Here is a 16,284-nt window from a genome sequence, read left to right as displayed (position 1 = left end):
ATTAATATTTATTGATATAATATTTATTTATTATATTGATATTTAATGTTTATTATTTTGAGAGAGAGCGTGAGCAGGGGAGAAGCAGAGAGAGAGGGAGACACAGAATCTGGAGCAGGCTTTAGGCTCTGAGTTGTCAGCACAGAGCCCAACGTGGGGCCCAAACCCACAGACCGCGAGATCATGACCTGAGCCGAAGTCAGACACTCAACTGACTGAGCCACCCAGGCGCTCCGATATATAATGTTTTATATATGTGTGTTTATACTACTACTAATTTCAAAAATGGAATCATTTAAAAGTGTGGCATATACATACAATGTAATACTATTGAACCTTAAAAAGGGAATTCTAATACACCCAACAACATGGAGAAGCCTTCAGGACATCATGCTACATGAAATAAGTCACTCATAAAAAGATAAATACTGCATGATTCTACTTATATGAGGTACCTAGACTAGACAAATTCACAGAGAAAGCATAATGGTGGATGCCAGGGAGCGAGGAAGGAAGAGGAAGGAGGAAATTGTTTGATGGGTAGAGAGTTTCAATTTTGCAAGATAAAAAGAACTTTGGAGGGCTAGTATCCAAAATCTATAAAGAGCTCACTAAACTCCACACCTGAAAAACAAATAATCCAGTGAAGAAATGGGCAGAAAACATGAATAGACGCTTCTCTAAGGAAGACATCCAGATGGCCAACAGGCACATGAAAAGATGCTCAACGTCGCTCCTCATCAAGGAAATACAAATCAAAACCACACTCAGATATCACCTCACACCAGTCAGAGTGGCCAAAATGAACAGATCAGGAGACTATAGATGCTGGAGAGGATGTGGAGAAACAGGAACCCTCTTGCACTGTTGGTGGGAATGCAAATTGGTGCAGCCGCTCTGGAAAACAGTGTGGAGGTTCCTCAGAAAATTAAAAATAGACCTACCCTATGACCCAACAGTAGCACTGCTAGGAATTTACCCAAGAGATACAGGAGTACTGATGCATAGGGGCACTTGTACCCCAATGTTTATAGCAGCACTCTCAACAATAGCCAAATTGTGGAAAGAGCCTAAATGTCCATCAACTGATGAATGGATAAAGAAATTGTGGTTTATATACACAATGGAATACTACGTGGCAATGAGAAAGAATGAAATATGGCCCTTTGTAGCAACATGGATGGAACTGGAGAGTGTGATGCTAATAAGTGAAATAAGCCATACAGAGAAAGACAGATACCGTATGTTTTCACTCTTAGGTGAATCCTGAGAAACTTAACAGAAACATGGGGGAGGGGAAGAAAAAAAAAAGAAGTTAGAGTGGAAGAGAGCCAAAGCATAAGAGACTCTTAAAAACTGAGAACAAACTGAGGGTTGATGGGGAGTGGGAGGGAGGGGAGGGGAGATGATGGGTATTGAAGAGGGCATCTTTTGGGATGAGCACTGGGTGTTGTATGGAAACCAATTTGACAATATATTTCATATATTAAAAAAAACAAAAAACAAAACAAACAAAAAAGAAAATAGGGTTGAATCTTGGCACTATCGTTTACTAGCTCTGCAAATTTTGGAAAATTTCTTACATTTGCTAAAACTCTGTGTAGTCATCTGTTAAACGGGATTAAGAGTTCCCACTTCATTAGGTTGTTTTTAGAATCCATAGCTAATGCATCCTGTTCATGATTTAAATATATACCACCACGGGGCGCCTGGGTGGCTTGGTCGGTTAAGCGTCTGACTTCGGCTCAGGTCATGATCTCACGGTCCATGAGCTCGAGCCCCGCGTCGGGCTCTGTGCTGACAGCTCAGAGCCTGGAGCCTGTTTCGGATTCTGTGTCTCCCTCTCTCTCTGCCCCTCCCCTGTTCATGCTCTGTCTCTCTCTGTCTCAAAAATAAATAAACGTTAAAAAAAAAAAATTTAAATATATACCACCTTCCTGGTCTAAAAAAAAAAAAAAAAAAAGAACTTTGGAGATTGAGTGTGAAACAATGTGAATACAGTTAACACCACTGACTGTGTACTTAAAATTGGTTAAAATAGTAATTTTATTTATATATTATATTATACATATTATATTATATTATATTATATTATATTATATTATATTATTATATTTTGAGAGAGAAAGAGAGAGAGTAGGGGAGAGGGAGAGAGAGAATCCCAAGCAGGTTCCGGGCTGTCAGCACAGAATGCGACACAGGGCTCAGTCTCACAAACCGTGAGATAATGACCTAAGCCAAAATCAAGAGTTGGGTGCTCAACCAACTGAGCCACCCAGGTGCCCCTGTAATTTTATATTATGAGTATTTTACTACAAAAATAAAAAAAAAATTAAAACAAAATCAATAAATCTGTCTTAATACTTTTTTTTAAATGTTTTATTTATTTTCAAGAGAGAGAGAGAGAGACAGAGCGCAAGCTAGGGAGGGGCACAGAGAGGGCGACACAGAATCCAAAGCAGGCTCCAGGCTCTGAGCTGTCCGCACAGAGCCCGACGCAGGGCTCAAACTTACGAACGGTGAGATTATGACCCAAGCTGAAGTCAGACGCTCAACCGACTGAGCCACCCAGGCGCCCCTGTCTTAATACTTTTTAAACTTATTTTTGTGATCATTTTTCCGTGTGAGATATACATTTATATACCTCCAACAATATTTCACAAGACTGTATAGTGTTCTTGTAGAGATGTATCTTAATTTACTAAACATAAGAGAATTATTTTTATGGAAGTAACCTGCGAATGCTTCGCTAACAGGAGGAGATGGTAAAGGGAAGAGATAAAAGACCACAGAAAAGAGGAATACTAACAGAGCAAAGGTCTTGAAGGAAGCATGAGGAGATGGTACTCAGGATTCAGGTAATGTGGTGGCCTTAAACATGCGGAAAACAGGATACCACATCCTCTGAGGAAAGGACATGAAGACAGATATGACTCTATTTGCATTTATAAGGAAGAGTTAGGGCAGCTGAAGGAAGTCAAGAGACTGGATGCCTCAGTGATGTTAAAGAGGTGGAGGGAGTAGGGTATGGAATAGCTAGAAGGATGTATAGTGATGTTCAGAGAGAATGGGACACCGAGGTTGAGATTTCTGAGGGGGCGCCTGGGTGGCTCAGTCAGTTAAGCCTCCAACTCTTGATTTCGGCTCAGGTCATGATCTCAGCGTTCATGGGTTCAAGCCCCACGTCGGGCTCTGCACTGACAGCATGGAGCCTGCTTGAGATTTTCTCCTTCCTCTCTCTCTGCCCCTCCTCCACTCGCGCTCTCTCTGTAATTAAATAAACATAAAAAAAAAGATTTCTGATGTGAAAGGTATTTTGAACAAGAATTTGTGTGGAGGGTTGGGAGTGAGCAGCTATGGTTTAGCTGGAGATGAACTTATTAAAATGGTCCTGGGGATTTTGAAGCCAGATTTATGGTCAGATGTTCCATGATGGTGTCATTGTCAAGGGTTATGACAAGAGTTGGGGAGCCAGGGAGGCAGAGGAGACGTGGAACCTGGTCCTCAGTTCCTCAAGGAATGAATGAAGTGACTAGGATCTGGATGGATAGGAGTGCTGAGAAAGGGTGGAAGGTGCTCTACCATGTTTGCATGACACACCTTTTCATGCAGTGGCCCATATGGAAGAGTGAGAGAGCAGTCAGCCAAAAGGTCAAGGTCATTATGAGACATGGATTCTCTTGGGGCAGAGGAAAAGAATGGGAGGAACCAGCAGAGGACCAGAAAACATTAAAAGGGAGTGAAAACACAAGATGTGATATGTAGGGGAGGTGGGTGTGAAAGGTCTTGTTGACACAGTTAGGTGGTGGAAGAGGTAGGAGGTCATGGGGTTATGGACACAGGTGGATGGCCAGTCTTGAATGAAAGAAAATGATTGCAGGATCCAGGTCTAGTTTCGAAAAAGAGGTAAGAAATGCTAGTAAGTTTGTAGAGAGAGAGCATGCTACGAGACTTCTAGTTCTCAGAGCACTTTCTTGGGTATTTCCAAACTCTTTCTTTTTCTTCATAACACATTTGTCACACACTATACTATTTCCTTATTTATCTATTTCTGGTTGGTCTTCTCCAATAGACAATAAAGCTCCCTGAGGGCAGAGATGCTGTTTTGTTCACTGTTCTATCACCAGCACCTAGATGATGTCTGCACACAGTAACACCTCAATACGCCATACTTGTTGAATGAATGAATAAATGAGTGAGTGAATCAATAAATGATAAAGCCCAGTTAGGATAAGGATATCCCGTGAGGTTTGCAAAACTGCAGGGAGGGTCTTCTCTATGAGGAAGGTATCTTATGGAGTTCAATCTTAGAGAGACAGAAAATTTTTTTTTACTTTAAAAAAACATTTATTTATTTTTGAGAGAGAGACACAGCATGAGTGGGGGAGGGGCAGAGAGAGAGGGAGACACAGAATCCGAAGCAGGCTCCAGGCTCTGAGCTGTCAAGTACAGAGCCTGACATGGGGCTTGAACCCACTGACTGTGAGATCATGACCTGAGCTGAAGTTGGACACTTAACCAACAGGCATCCTTTAGAGGAACAGAAAATTTAAGCCAGGGCCTCCTCCCAGGCTGTATCTGCTCTTTTGTTCATTTTCCCCCTTCTTCATGTGACTACTCCTTTTTATCCTGTAAGACTCAGTTTGGGTGTCACTATCTCTGTCACCCTGGGTGCTCCTGGGTGCTCTCAAGGCACATAGTGATTCTTCTCTCCATATTATGCTTACCCTGCTGTAGGATAACTATTTACATGTCGGTCTCTCCCATGAGACTGAGCAAGCACACTTTACCTCAAACATACAGTAGGGCCTCTATAAAGGTTTGCTGGATATATAAATGGAAAGCATTGCACATGTGAATTGGTCAATAAGAGCCTATATTTTTCTTTCTTTGAAGCTCAATTCTGTCATGCACAAATCTGCAAATCCCCACTGAGCAAGGGGACCTCTGTTGCAAGGGCAACCGGGTGGGAAACAGCTCAGCAATCAACACCAAAGATAAGTTGGAGTCTTTCTGTTTAAGATAAGGGAGGGGTCCACTGTCTTTCGTGTGCCCATTTCCCTGCCCATATGACCACAGGCAAGCCTGTGATAGCGTGATGGAGCACCGAAGTGCACAGGCTGCCCAGCAGATGGAATGAAAGAGCACCCAGGGAACTTTTTAAAAATGTCTGATTTGGTCTGAAATGCAGCCTGAATTTTTACAGCTCTTCAGATGATTCTACTGCACAGCCAGGGTTGAGAATCTCTACCTACAGCTCCTTGACATTTTCTCCTGGTGTGTGGCGCTGTCCAAGGTAGCAACTCCTCAAGCACTTCTTCAACCAAATGATTGCCCAAGCCAGCCATGGGTAAGGGTCAATGGTTGTTTGAACAACCCAGTGGAAGGGTGCTGTACCTTAGGACAGTATCAGAAGCCAAACCACATGGTTAATTGTACTGGAGGAAACCACAACTTTGTGTTGTCTAAATAAAACTGTGTTGTCCAACAGCCTCACATGGCTATTTAAAGTTAAATTAATCCTAATTAAAATTTTTAGTTGGGGTGCCTGGGTGGCTCAGTTGGTTAAGCATCTGACTCTTGATTTCAGCTCAGGTCATGATCTCACAGTTCATGAGTTCGAGCCCCGCATCAGGCTCTGTGCTGACAGCATGGGGACTGCTTGGGATTCTCTCTGCCTCCCTCTCTCTCTGCCCCTCCCCCATTCATGGTCTTGTTCTCTCTCAAAAATAAAATTTTTTTACACTTAAAATTTTTTTTTTAATTTTTAGTTAAAAATTCAGTTCCTCAGTTGCACATTACAGTGCTCAACAGATAGTGGCTACTGTACTGCACAGTGCAGAAACAGAACATTTTCATCAACATAGAAAGTTCTATTGGATAATGCTAACATAACCACAAAAAAACCCTTCCTTCTGAAAATAACCTGTGGCTATATTCATTTTCTGCTATCATTGGCAAAATGAACCACATGGTTTGCAGACGGTAAACAAACTGAATTTCAGGTCATTCCTTCTTAGCAGTCACACCTAGATGAGGGAGAGTAGCCTTTTATGCCCCTTTTCCAGAATGAGAACTAAGACAGGAATTCTATGCTCTCATGAACAAAAGTTTTTCTGTATAGTTCCATATATGTATTAGGGCAGCAGTGGCTTTCCAACTTCTTTGACCACGACTGACAGTAAACAAAAATATATCACAGCCCAAAATACACATACACACACACACACACATATAACTGAAACTAAAGGTTTTACAAATCAATATTTATCCTTACTACATATTTTGCACTTGCATATTTTCTTTAATATATTCTATTGTATTATATTTTCTGTTTCATTACAAAAATTAATCTACTTCACTGTTTTCACAGCTCTGTCGACCTACATTTTGAAAAACCACTATCTTAAGATATAAGTTGTCCACACAAAACTGGGACTCTTGGGGCGCCTGGGTGGCGCAGTCGGTTAAGCGTCCGACTTCAGCCAGGTCACGATCTCGCGGTCCGTGAGTTCAAGCCCCGCGTCAGGCTCTGGGCTGATGGCTCGGAGCCTGGAGCCTGTTTCCGATTCTGTGTCTCCCTCTCTCTCTGCCCCTCCCCCGTTCATGCTCTGTCTCTCTCTGTCCCAAAAATAAATAAAAAACGTTGAAAAAAAAAACAAACTGGGACTCAACTTCATACCTCAGAGTTAATAACCAGCTAGATAATAATAGCTAACATTTATTGGGCACTTACTATCTGCCAGGCACTGTGTTAAATGTCTAATATTCACTACCTTATTCAAGTCTCATAATAACCCCACAGAATAGGTGTCTGAGAATTGGAAAGGTCTGGGATTTTATGCTATTTGCACAAGTTATCTGCCACAGTTTCATAGATGCTGGCATAAGACCCAAGACTCCCAGGTCAGGGACAAAGGACTTTATTACTCTCAGCAACAGCAGTAGCTGGAGTACCTGCATTTTCTTGTACCGTTCTCCAGCTCAATTCCTGCAAGGTGCCACAAAGAGGGTCATGTGATACCTGCACACACAGTGAGCAGCATTCCTGGAGAGGAACTCTGACCTGGGGAAACGCAAATCTATTATACTAGATGTAAGCATGCCTGCCCCTTGCTTCTGAGGGCAACACTACCTCTATATCCAAGACTGTTCATTACACAAACATCCTTGAAAAGACAACCCAGGACAAAAGCACAGTCGGTGCCTCTCTTTGTAAAGACCTGTCAAAATGCACAGGATGCTCAGAGGACTATCTTCCAACAGTGGTGCCATAGTACCTATAATAGCTTAAAAAGGATTAGGTAATTTATTCAAAGTTACACAGCTAGCGACCCAGATCTATATGATACCTAAGCCTATGGTGATGACACCTTCTTGCATAGGCAATGGACAGTGCAATAGGAAGAGAGAAGTATTTGTCACTCATTTAGTCATTCACATGTGAAATCTGCTCCTACAGGAAGCAATTAACTGTGTATAATTAACTATATATGATAGGCCATTTTTTCCACATTTTCTTCACGGATACCATAAGAAGAGTATCATATGAACAGGGGTTGATAAGTTTTTCCTATAAAGGGCCAAATAGTACAGATTTTCAGCTTTATGGGCCAGATGGGCTGTTTCAACTACTTGACTCTGTAGCGGTAGTACAGAAAGAGTCACAGGTAATATGCAACCAGCAGGCACGGCTGTGTTCCAATAAAACTTTATTTACAAAATAGTTTGCCAACCTCCATCCTCAGACAACTGGGTGGGATACAAAAAGATTATGTGACATAATGTCTACACAAAAGAAACAATGATTAAACTGGAAAGTCAAGGTAAACACGCCACAAGCAAGGAAACCAGGAGATACGCGAAACTGAAGTCAGCCTAGGTTCAACATCAGAGTCCTGTTAAGTCAGCCTTAACAGAGACAGTATGTCAAGAACGAGTGTAAAATATGCATAGGCCGTAAGAGTGAAAATAAAAAAGTTACTCTGGGCCAGGGGCCACGCTAAGGATTTCACAAATGGTGACCAACAGCTAATAAAGAACACCATTTCCGAATTGCCAAATTTATGGCCCTGTAACTGTACGCTCACTTGGTTCAATGGTCTGATCTTAAAAGATCATCATGTGGCCACTATTTGATCACAACAGTATCCCTTCCCCCAAATCAGTTAATGGAAAACTGTTGTCTTTATTTTCACACGCATACAGAGACAATCAAAATTTTGGTATACAAATGGCAACCCTCCTCTTTTCATAGAAGTCAATTCTTATGCCACATATAAGCTCAAATGAAAATGGAAAAACACCAATCAAAATGTCATAGAAAAAATAATCTGCTCATTCAGGAACAATTCTATTAGCTGCTAAAATTACAGGGCGATAAATATTGTTCTTGTGAACACTGCTGTCATTGACAGGACTGGTAAAATTTTCAAAATGACATAAGTCTAAGATATGTGGGAACATAATACCACAAGAAAGAAAAACTGTCATCCATAAGTGAATGTTCCTGCTACTGCATGTAGGTATATTTTAGTTACTAGTGTTTCTATGTAAATATAATTTAAGTTTTAGTGAAAAGTAGAATTTAGAAATTCCAGGAGATATATTTCCCCTAGAAATTCCAGGACAATTTCATTACAGAATTCTAATTTACAAAACACTTCAGTAAAAAATAATATTTCTATTTGAAATGCTGTACAATGACATCAGTATTTCTTAATTAACACCTTCCACTCATGAATCAATAGAATGAAAACTAATTTGAAAGACTGTCTTAGTAACCAGCCCCGTTTAAATAATATAATGTCCATTTTGACTATGTACAGTTTTGTTTTTGTCTTCTTGTTAAAGTACTCTGTACCCCTAACATAGGGCTTGAAGTCACAACCCCGAGATCAAGCATTGCATGCTCTAACGACTGAACCGGCCAGGTGACCTCGGCTATGTATAGTTTTAATTTATTCTTTAAAACTTCCAATTATTACCACTTAAAATATTTCTTTGGCAGCTAAGCCATTATAAGTGTAAAAAAAACCAACCCAGGAAGAAGTCTACTTTGTTAATAAATGAAATGTTTGATGTAAGGCTATGTTATTTCTGGAGACATTTATGTTTACATTCAGTTGAAAACCATTATAATTCATTATAATTATTGCAGAATTAAATAACACCATTTAAACTACAGGCTAATTTCCTCTACTGCCACAGTTAATCACAATTACTTCTTTTTTTTAAATTGAAAAAAATTTTTTTAATGTTTATTTATTTTTGAGGGAAAGAGAGAGAGATAGCACAAGCAGGGAAGGGGGAGAGAGAGAGGGAGACACAGAATCTGAAGCAGGCTCCAGGCTCTGAGCTGTCAGCACAGAGCCCGACGTGGGACTCGAACCCATGAACCGTGAGATCATGACCTGAGCCAAAGCTGGATGCTTAACCAACTGAGCCACCCCGGCGCCCCCACAATTACTTCTTAAGCTTTGTCTACACTTGCCTAAAAGTGTTACATGACCTTCAGTGGTTTTTCAAAGACTGAACTCCTTTGTATTCCACAGGTAGAGTCTGTATCACTGTCTTCAGAGATGGACGACTCTGCAGCCTTGAACATATTTGAATGTCTCAAGGACATTCGGTACTTTTTAAAGAAGAAAAGTAACCACAATGACAAGCCGTTGCCTCTCCTATTCTACCTGACAAAGTCTACGGACATGTGATCGCTTATATTTGGTCTGACCTTTAGGGAAAACCGAAATCTACTTCCAAAATGAAATTAGTTTTACTTTCTAGATTACACTAGGGGAGAAAAAAAAAGATTTCCAGACCCAATTTTAAGACATCTCCTTTTATATAAAATTCTTAAAACAACATTGCTTTCCATTTATTATATTAAAATTTAAATCAAAAGGTACAAACTTCTAGTTATAAGTAAATATAAATCCTCAGGATATAACATATAGCATGGTGACTATAGTAAATAAAACTGTTTGTATATATTTGAAGGTTGCCAAGAGGGTGGATCTTAAAAGTTCTCACCACAGGAAAATTTGTAACTATATGTGGTGATGGACTTTAACTAGACTTACTTAGTCATTGTGCAATATATGCCAATATCTCATCAATATGTTGCACATCACAACCAATATAATGTTATATGCCAATTATATATAAAATATATATACACACCATGAAGCACCTACAGGCAAGAAGTGATTCTGAAGAATTTAGAATGCAGCAAAAAGTGGGGGATTTATGGGATGGACATATCTATTTAGACCATTTGTGACTATTTGCTACAACCAGTATGCAGAAGTTAGCAAGTGGTTAGAAGGGAAGGAAGCCTGCACAATTTGTAGGCAGTCTCAGGGTCATTCGTGTTTCTTTGGTCACCAGGCTGCCTGACCAAGGGCATTAGCTTTCAGAGGTCACGGACTGGCAGCAGACAGGTCTCCCCTAGTTTACACATAATGCAATGACCACCTCTCACCATTTAGGACTTGTCTTCCACAGAAAACACCTGTGGACTGCTCATTTCTGTACTTGTGCAATGCTGTATAATGCTTGAGCCTCACAGGTCTGCAGATGTCCGTCTATGTATCACTGTCACACTGCAATACGGGAGGTGAGGGGGTTGAACTAAATGGGTTCTGTTACCAGACTGTCCGGGGTCCAGATTCTGCTTCTATGACATCCTGGAATATATAGGTACTGTGGGATTGTGGCAGTGCTTATATATATCAAAGGACTGTTGAAAGAAACAAAATAATACATGTAAAGCATTCAGCATGGAGCCCTGTAAGTACTCAGTGATGTTGCTTGTTAAAATTGATGATCACATTTGTCTCAGATCAGTGTTTTCCAAAAGTGGGTCCCAAGCCTAGTTTCAGAGGCAGTATTTTACATCATGATCTAGGATACACACATTTATGTATTAATACTACAAACACTGAGCCTGCTTATATAGTCCCTACTATATATGGACTGGGCAGTGCAGAGTTAGGATTTGAACCCAAGGGTCCTGTTAATGTAGTGCTTTTAACCACTATGCTCCTTGTGGCCTTGTATTTGCCATATGTGGGAGAACCAAAAATTTCGTTAATCACTAGCAGCTCCTACTCAGAGGGACGCATAGTGAGAATTCCTATTCTACTACTACATATTCCATTTCATTTTTTAAAAATGCTGATTCTAGGGGCGCCTGGGTGGCTCAGTCGGTTGAGCGCCCGACTTCGGCTCAGGTCATGATCTCGCGGTCCGTGAGTTTGAGCCCCGCGTCGGGCTCTGTGCTGACAGCTCAGAGCCTGGAGCCTGCTTCGGATTCTGTGTCTCCCTCTCTCTCTGACCCTCCCCCGTTCATGCTCTGTCTCTCTCTGTCTCAAAAATAAACATTAAAAAAAATTTTTTTTAATAAAAAAATGCTGATTCTAACCTTTTAAATCAATTTCATGACTTAGGACACATGATTTGAAAAATACTGTAAGTGTTATATGAAAAATTTTTGGAAACACTAGTAATAAAAAAGTTAAATGAGTATATGTATCTCATCTTAGAGGCTTCACCATGTTATTGTGCATTGTAAATCTCAAAAAAACAAAGGATTATATGGAACATTTCCTAAGTGTATTCAAGCATCCTTAAGTGATGCTCTAGGCATTCCTTGAGGCAGGGGTACTCATTTATCAGATTTATGGGAATTTTAAGGGGAAATGGTTGTGCGTCACTGTCTACCTCCTACCTCTCTCCAAATGTCCCTCCCCTGGAAAAATTTAAAAGTGCAGAAACTGACTTTTTTTTTTAATTTTAGAGAGAGCCAGAGAGCCAGAGAGCCAGAGCCAGAGTGCATGCACAGCAGAGGAGGCAGAGGGAGAGGGAAAGGGAGAGGGCAGTGGGAGGGAGGTGGGGGGGGGGTGGAGAAGGGGAGGAGGAGAGAGAGAGATGGCTCCACACTCAGTGCAGAGCCCGATGTGGGGCTGGACTTCATGACCCTGGATCATGACCTGAGCAGAAATCAAAAGTCAACAGACTGAGCCACCCAGGCACCCCTAGAAACTGACTTTAAGAATAAGTGATTCTATAATGCGCAAGAGAGCAAATTTAAGCAAGTTCAAGAACACAGACACATGGGGCCAAGCATCTAAACAACTCTGGGTGATGCTTTTTTGGTGGCTACCAAATATCTATAAATTAAAAAGGGAAACTTTTTTTTTTTTAGAGTGGAATGGAACTTCAGCAAACACATCCTTTAGAGTAGATGCTAGTGTTTTTTGTAATAACAGGATGACAGAGTGAAATCTTATTTCCTGGTTCTATCACTGCTTATTTCCACTTTCTTCTAAAGAATAATCACCATCAAATGTTATCTCTACAGGAAACAGGTAAAGACAATTCAGAGCTGGACTATCCAGTATGATAGCCACTAGCCCCGTGTGGCTATTTAAATAAAGTTAAATTAAATAAAAATTAAAATTGAGTTCCTCAATAGCACTAGACACATTTCAAGTGCTCAATGGCTACATGTAGCTCGTGGCTAGCACTTTGGACAAATTATGGAACATTTCCATCACTACAGAAAGTTTTATGGGACAGTACTGATATAGAGAAAGACCATTTACAGATGCTTAAAGAAAACTATTCATTTCTTATTTGGGAAAAGAGTTCTAAGCCCTACTCAGCAGAGGTGGCTTGACTTAAACCACTGTGGGATTAAATTTGAAGGCTACTGCCCAAAGATTCTGTTATTATCTCAAAATACCATTCCAACGGGCCTAAAATCTCTTTGCATTAAGACTTTCCATTGCTGCAAGTTATCTTTTAAAATCCAAACGTGACAGGAAATGCTGTTTGGTGACAGCAACGACTTGTTAAAGTGCTACTAACTCATAAGCGAGTTTGAAAGTACTTAGAGCAGTTTATGAAAAACCATAAAGACACACAGCACCGTCCAAACCAGGAAGAAAAGTCTGCAGTTACAATAAGTAGGGATGCACTTCTGCTGTTACCCTTAGGATAAGGAAAATATGTATTACATACCTGAGTCTGTTCCTAGACTTTTCATGAATTTAGACCCAGATTTGGTAATGGTCTTTGTATCTCATTTTGAGAACTTTAGTACACATCTTATTTGAGCCTCACAGAACCTAATTACCACTGGAGTGTGGATTCTGAGTGCTATAGATCCTTCTGGTGAAGGGGAAGACTGAGAGGTAATACATTATCTTGTCAGTGTCTGTCTTGCTTAATTGGTTACTGAAATGATCCCTAGTGGCCAGATTATAGTGAAAGCAAATGGCTAAAATTGCAGGGGCCAGCTAGCTTTTCCTCTTTCATGACTGCGGGCTGCCCTATTAATCTGGCCATTGTACTGCAGAGGTGTGCTTAGGTCACAGGGGAAACAAAGCAGGGGTGCAGACAAGAGTGTAAAGCAAAGTGCTGTCCCTGTTGGTGATCACAAAGCAGGTAAAATGAGTATAAAAAAAAAAAACAACCCTGCAAGGTCATTGTAAGCATGATTGTGGTCGTTCTATGACAAAGACTAAACATTAGGCATTATTATGTTCATACAAAAAATTATTCCACAGAGCAAACTATCTCCTCCACAAAGCAATCTGTGAAAGGCATTTGATGAGAAATACGTGAGTTAAACAATTGCTATAAAGACACCAACATCAGTTTAAATAATCCAAACAAATTGCCTATGGCTAAAGGCAGATTTAATAAACATGCACTTCCCAAATCCTTTAATATGTTTGTTCAATGTCATAACATCTACCAACAGTTATTAATGGTAGCAAATTTTCTTTATCCTTTTATTTACCATGTCCAGTTTTTGAGCTTCCAAGTTGGAGAGCTTGCAAAACATTTATTAAATAATGTATAAATAAAGGATACACCATTAAAATTCCTGTGCTTATGCCTTGAAGATTAAACTCACATTTCTAGTTAAGAGATGACAGCTATAGCTAATCTTAGAAACATGGTGTCTCTAGGACACATAGAAAAAGAAAGTTTCGGATTTAATGCATGAGCGCTAAGACAAAAATTCTTTGATCTGCAAATATCACATATATGAGCCTAACAATTTTTCCTTGAAAACTTTAAGTAGGTCAACTTATTAACTGCTACCATGGAGTTTATATATTCACATTCGCCTATCTTTATGATGAACTGCAGCCCAGAATGGAGTTACAGCCCTGCACTATAAAAAAACTTGCCTTTGATTCGAGCAGAGAAACGAAGAAGCAGAAACTAATATTACCATTTGGCTTTGTTATGTTGTAATGGATCCAATACATTTTTTTTTTTAACATATCATTAGTATATTTGGTTCTCAGACAAGACCTCGCATGTAGTAAGAGGTAATGGGATCACTCGAGGAGAGGCTTCCATCCCAACTGGGCTATGTTCTCCCATTTGCAGTCAAAATCCTGGCTCAGCCATGAAAGACGGTCTGGCCGGAATAAACCTGACAAAAAAATCAGTGGAGCGTTTGTGATATAATAAAGTGTTCTGGAGGGAAGAGTGGACAGAGAACTGGGATGGGTAGAGAAAAAGGGAATATGTAATTTAAAATGGGAAAAACACTCTTCTTCTCGATTTGATTCATTTATGGAGGAGGAAACCACTAAATAATGTCTTTCTCCATAATCCAAAGCTAATCACTTTTTTTATTGCAATGGATGACCAAACGGCCTCGGTAACCACCCCCCGCCCCACCGCTGCCTCCGCGAAGAAACCGAAAACCCCATTTCTTTGCAAGTGTGCACCCGGGAGAGGAAAGCAAGACTGTGCATTTAGAGTGGAGGGCGGTGCACAGGGCAAAGCAAGTTAGTGCCTTCTTCCCGGCTACCTCGCTCCCCGAGCCAGCCTGACTTGGCTAACGGTAAAGTGAACAGCGAATGGCAGAGAGACCCGGGGGCCAAATTTGGGGTCGCTTCTGACCGGAGTCCTCCCGACAACAAAAGGCCTGGGGTTCCGAAGGGGGCGGCGGGTGGGGACACCTGTCAAAGGACGGGACAGAACCGCAGCCGGCGGGCGGCGCAGGGGCTCGGCGGACAGCACTGCGGCGGCGGCGGCAGGGACCGAGGCGCGTCGGCTCGGCGCTCGCGCGCGGGGGAGAGCCGGCGGGGACCACGCGGTGCCGCCGGACACTCGCGTCTCGCCCGCGGGGACTCGGGCGGGCGGCTCCGCGCCCGGGGCGCTTCCGGAGGGGGCCCGAGCCGAGCAGGGCCCCCGCGGCCGGGAGGACCCTGCCGCCCGAGCCCCGCTGCAGCGCCCGCCGCTCCCGGGCTCCGCCTCCGGGCTGAGCGCGGAGCCGGGCCCGACGCCCCCACTGGCTGCCCGGCGGCCCGGGCGGAGGAGGGGGCGCCGCGGGCGCCGCGCCTACCTGCTCCGGTGCGGCGGGGCCGCGGTCGCCTCGCGGGGCCGTGACCTGCGGCGGAGGCAGCGGCGGCGGCGGCAGCGGCGGCGAGGAGGGCGCTTCCTTCAGGAAGGGGTGGGATCTGCTCGGCCGCCCGCCCCCGCCTGCCCGCTGCGCCGCGGCCCGCCCCCGACTTATTCTGGGGTCCCCGCCGCGAGGCTTCCCACTGAGAGCGGAGTCCCCCACACCCCCGCCCCCGCGCCTCTGGCTGCAGCCGCCCTTCGGCTCCCCTAATAGTTACCCGGGACTGGAGCTGCGTGTGGACGGCCGGACCACTTCTTTCCAAAGCCTTTGTGGACGCGTTTGCCTGGCGCTCCTCACCCAACAAAAGGAAGGGCAGAATCTGGGATCCTCCGCCTGGTGGTTATTTATTCTTGACCTCTTGTAACCTTCTGGCTGGCTCCCTTCTGTCTACACACCTAGGGTTTTTGCACAAAGCAGCTAAAATTCATTTTCATATCCACTGGCTGAATGTAGTTCTCCGCCACTCTGCGCTCTCCCGCGGTTTTCTTTCAGCGTAAAGAACAAACACCAGGCCAACTTCTGACCCTTGCAAGGGACAGTGGACTCCAAGGCCTCCCTCCCAGCGCCAGCTTGCTCTCTTCTTCCCGGTGTCTCGTCTGCGTCTGTTATAAAACTGTATTCATCGGCATTTTAATAGTTTCCCCACCTCAGACTTCAACCTACCAGTGGTACCCTGTCAGTGACCTCCAGAAGAAGCGTGGATCAATGCCATTTTTATCGCACGCTCACCGTTAATTTCTATTCCAAACGCAGCTTTGCGGAGCTCCCACAATAGGACCTCCTTTATCAACCTGCCTTAGGATGACTGCCATTCTTTTGGGGGGACCCCCCCCCTTACCACGCCCGTC

At 42.7% G+C, this 16,284-nt stretch overlaps 1 protein-coding gene across 2 annotated transcripts in view; it reads right to left on the bottom strand.

Annotated features, from left to right (window-relative positions):
• The window catches only part of TMEM150C (transmembrane protein 150C), a 78,270-nt gene extending 62,492 nt beyond the window's left edge, over window positions 1-15,778 (bottom strand). The window contains exon 1 of one of the 2 annotated variants that reach the window (XM_019466049.2): window positions 15,654-15,778. The gene's annotated coding sequence lies outside the window, so the exon portion shown is untranslated. Of the gene's footprint in view, window positions 1-15,379; window positions 15,508-15,653 lie in introns of those variants that run through there. The other variant, XM_019466038.2, reaches the window with a different exon arrangement.
• Window positions 15,779-16,284: the final 506 nt, after the last annotated feature.

Source organism: Panthera pardus, unplaced genomic scaffold (genome assembly GCF_024362965.1).
Source record: "Panthera pardus isolate Hobbes unplaced genomic scaffold, ASM2436296v1 HiC_scaffold_13, whole genome shotgun sequence".
Classification (NCBI taxonomy): Eukaryota; Metazoa; Chordata; class Mammalia; order Carnivora; family Felidae; genus Panthera; species Panthera pardus.
Note: the sequence above shows the minus strand (reverse complement) of the source record. Positions and strands in the feature narration are given on the sequence as shown.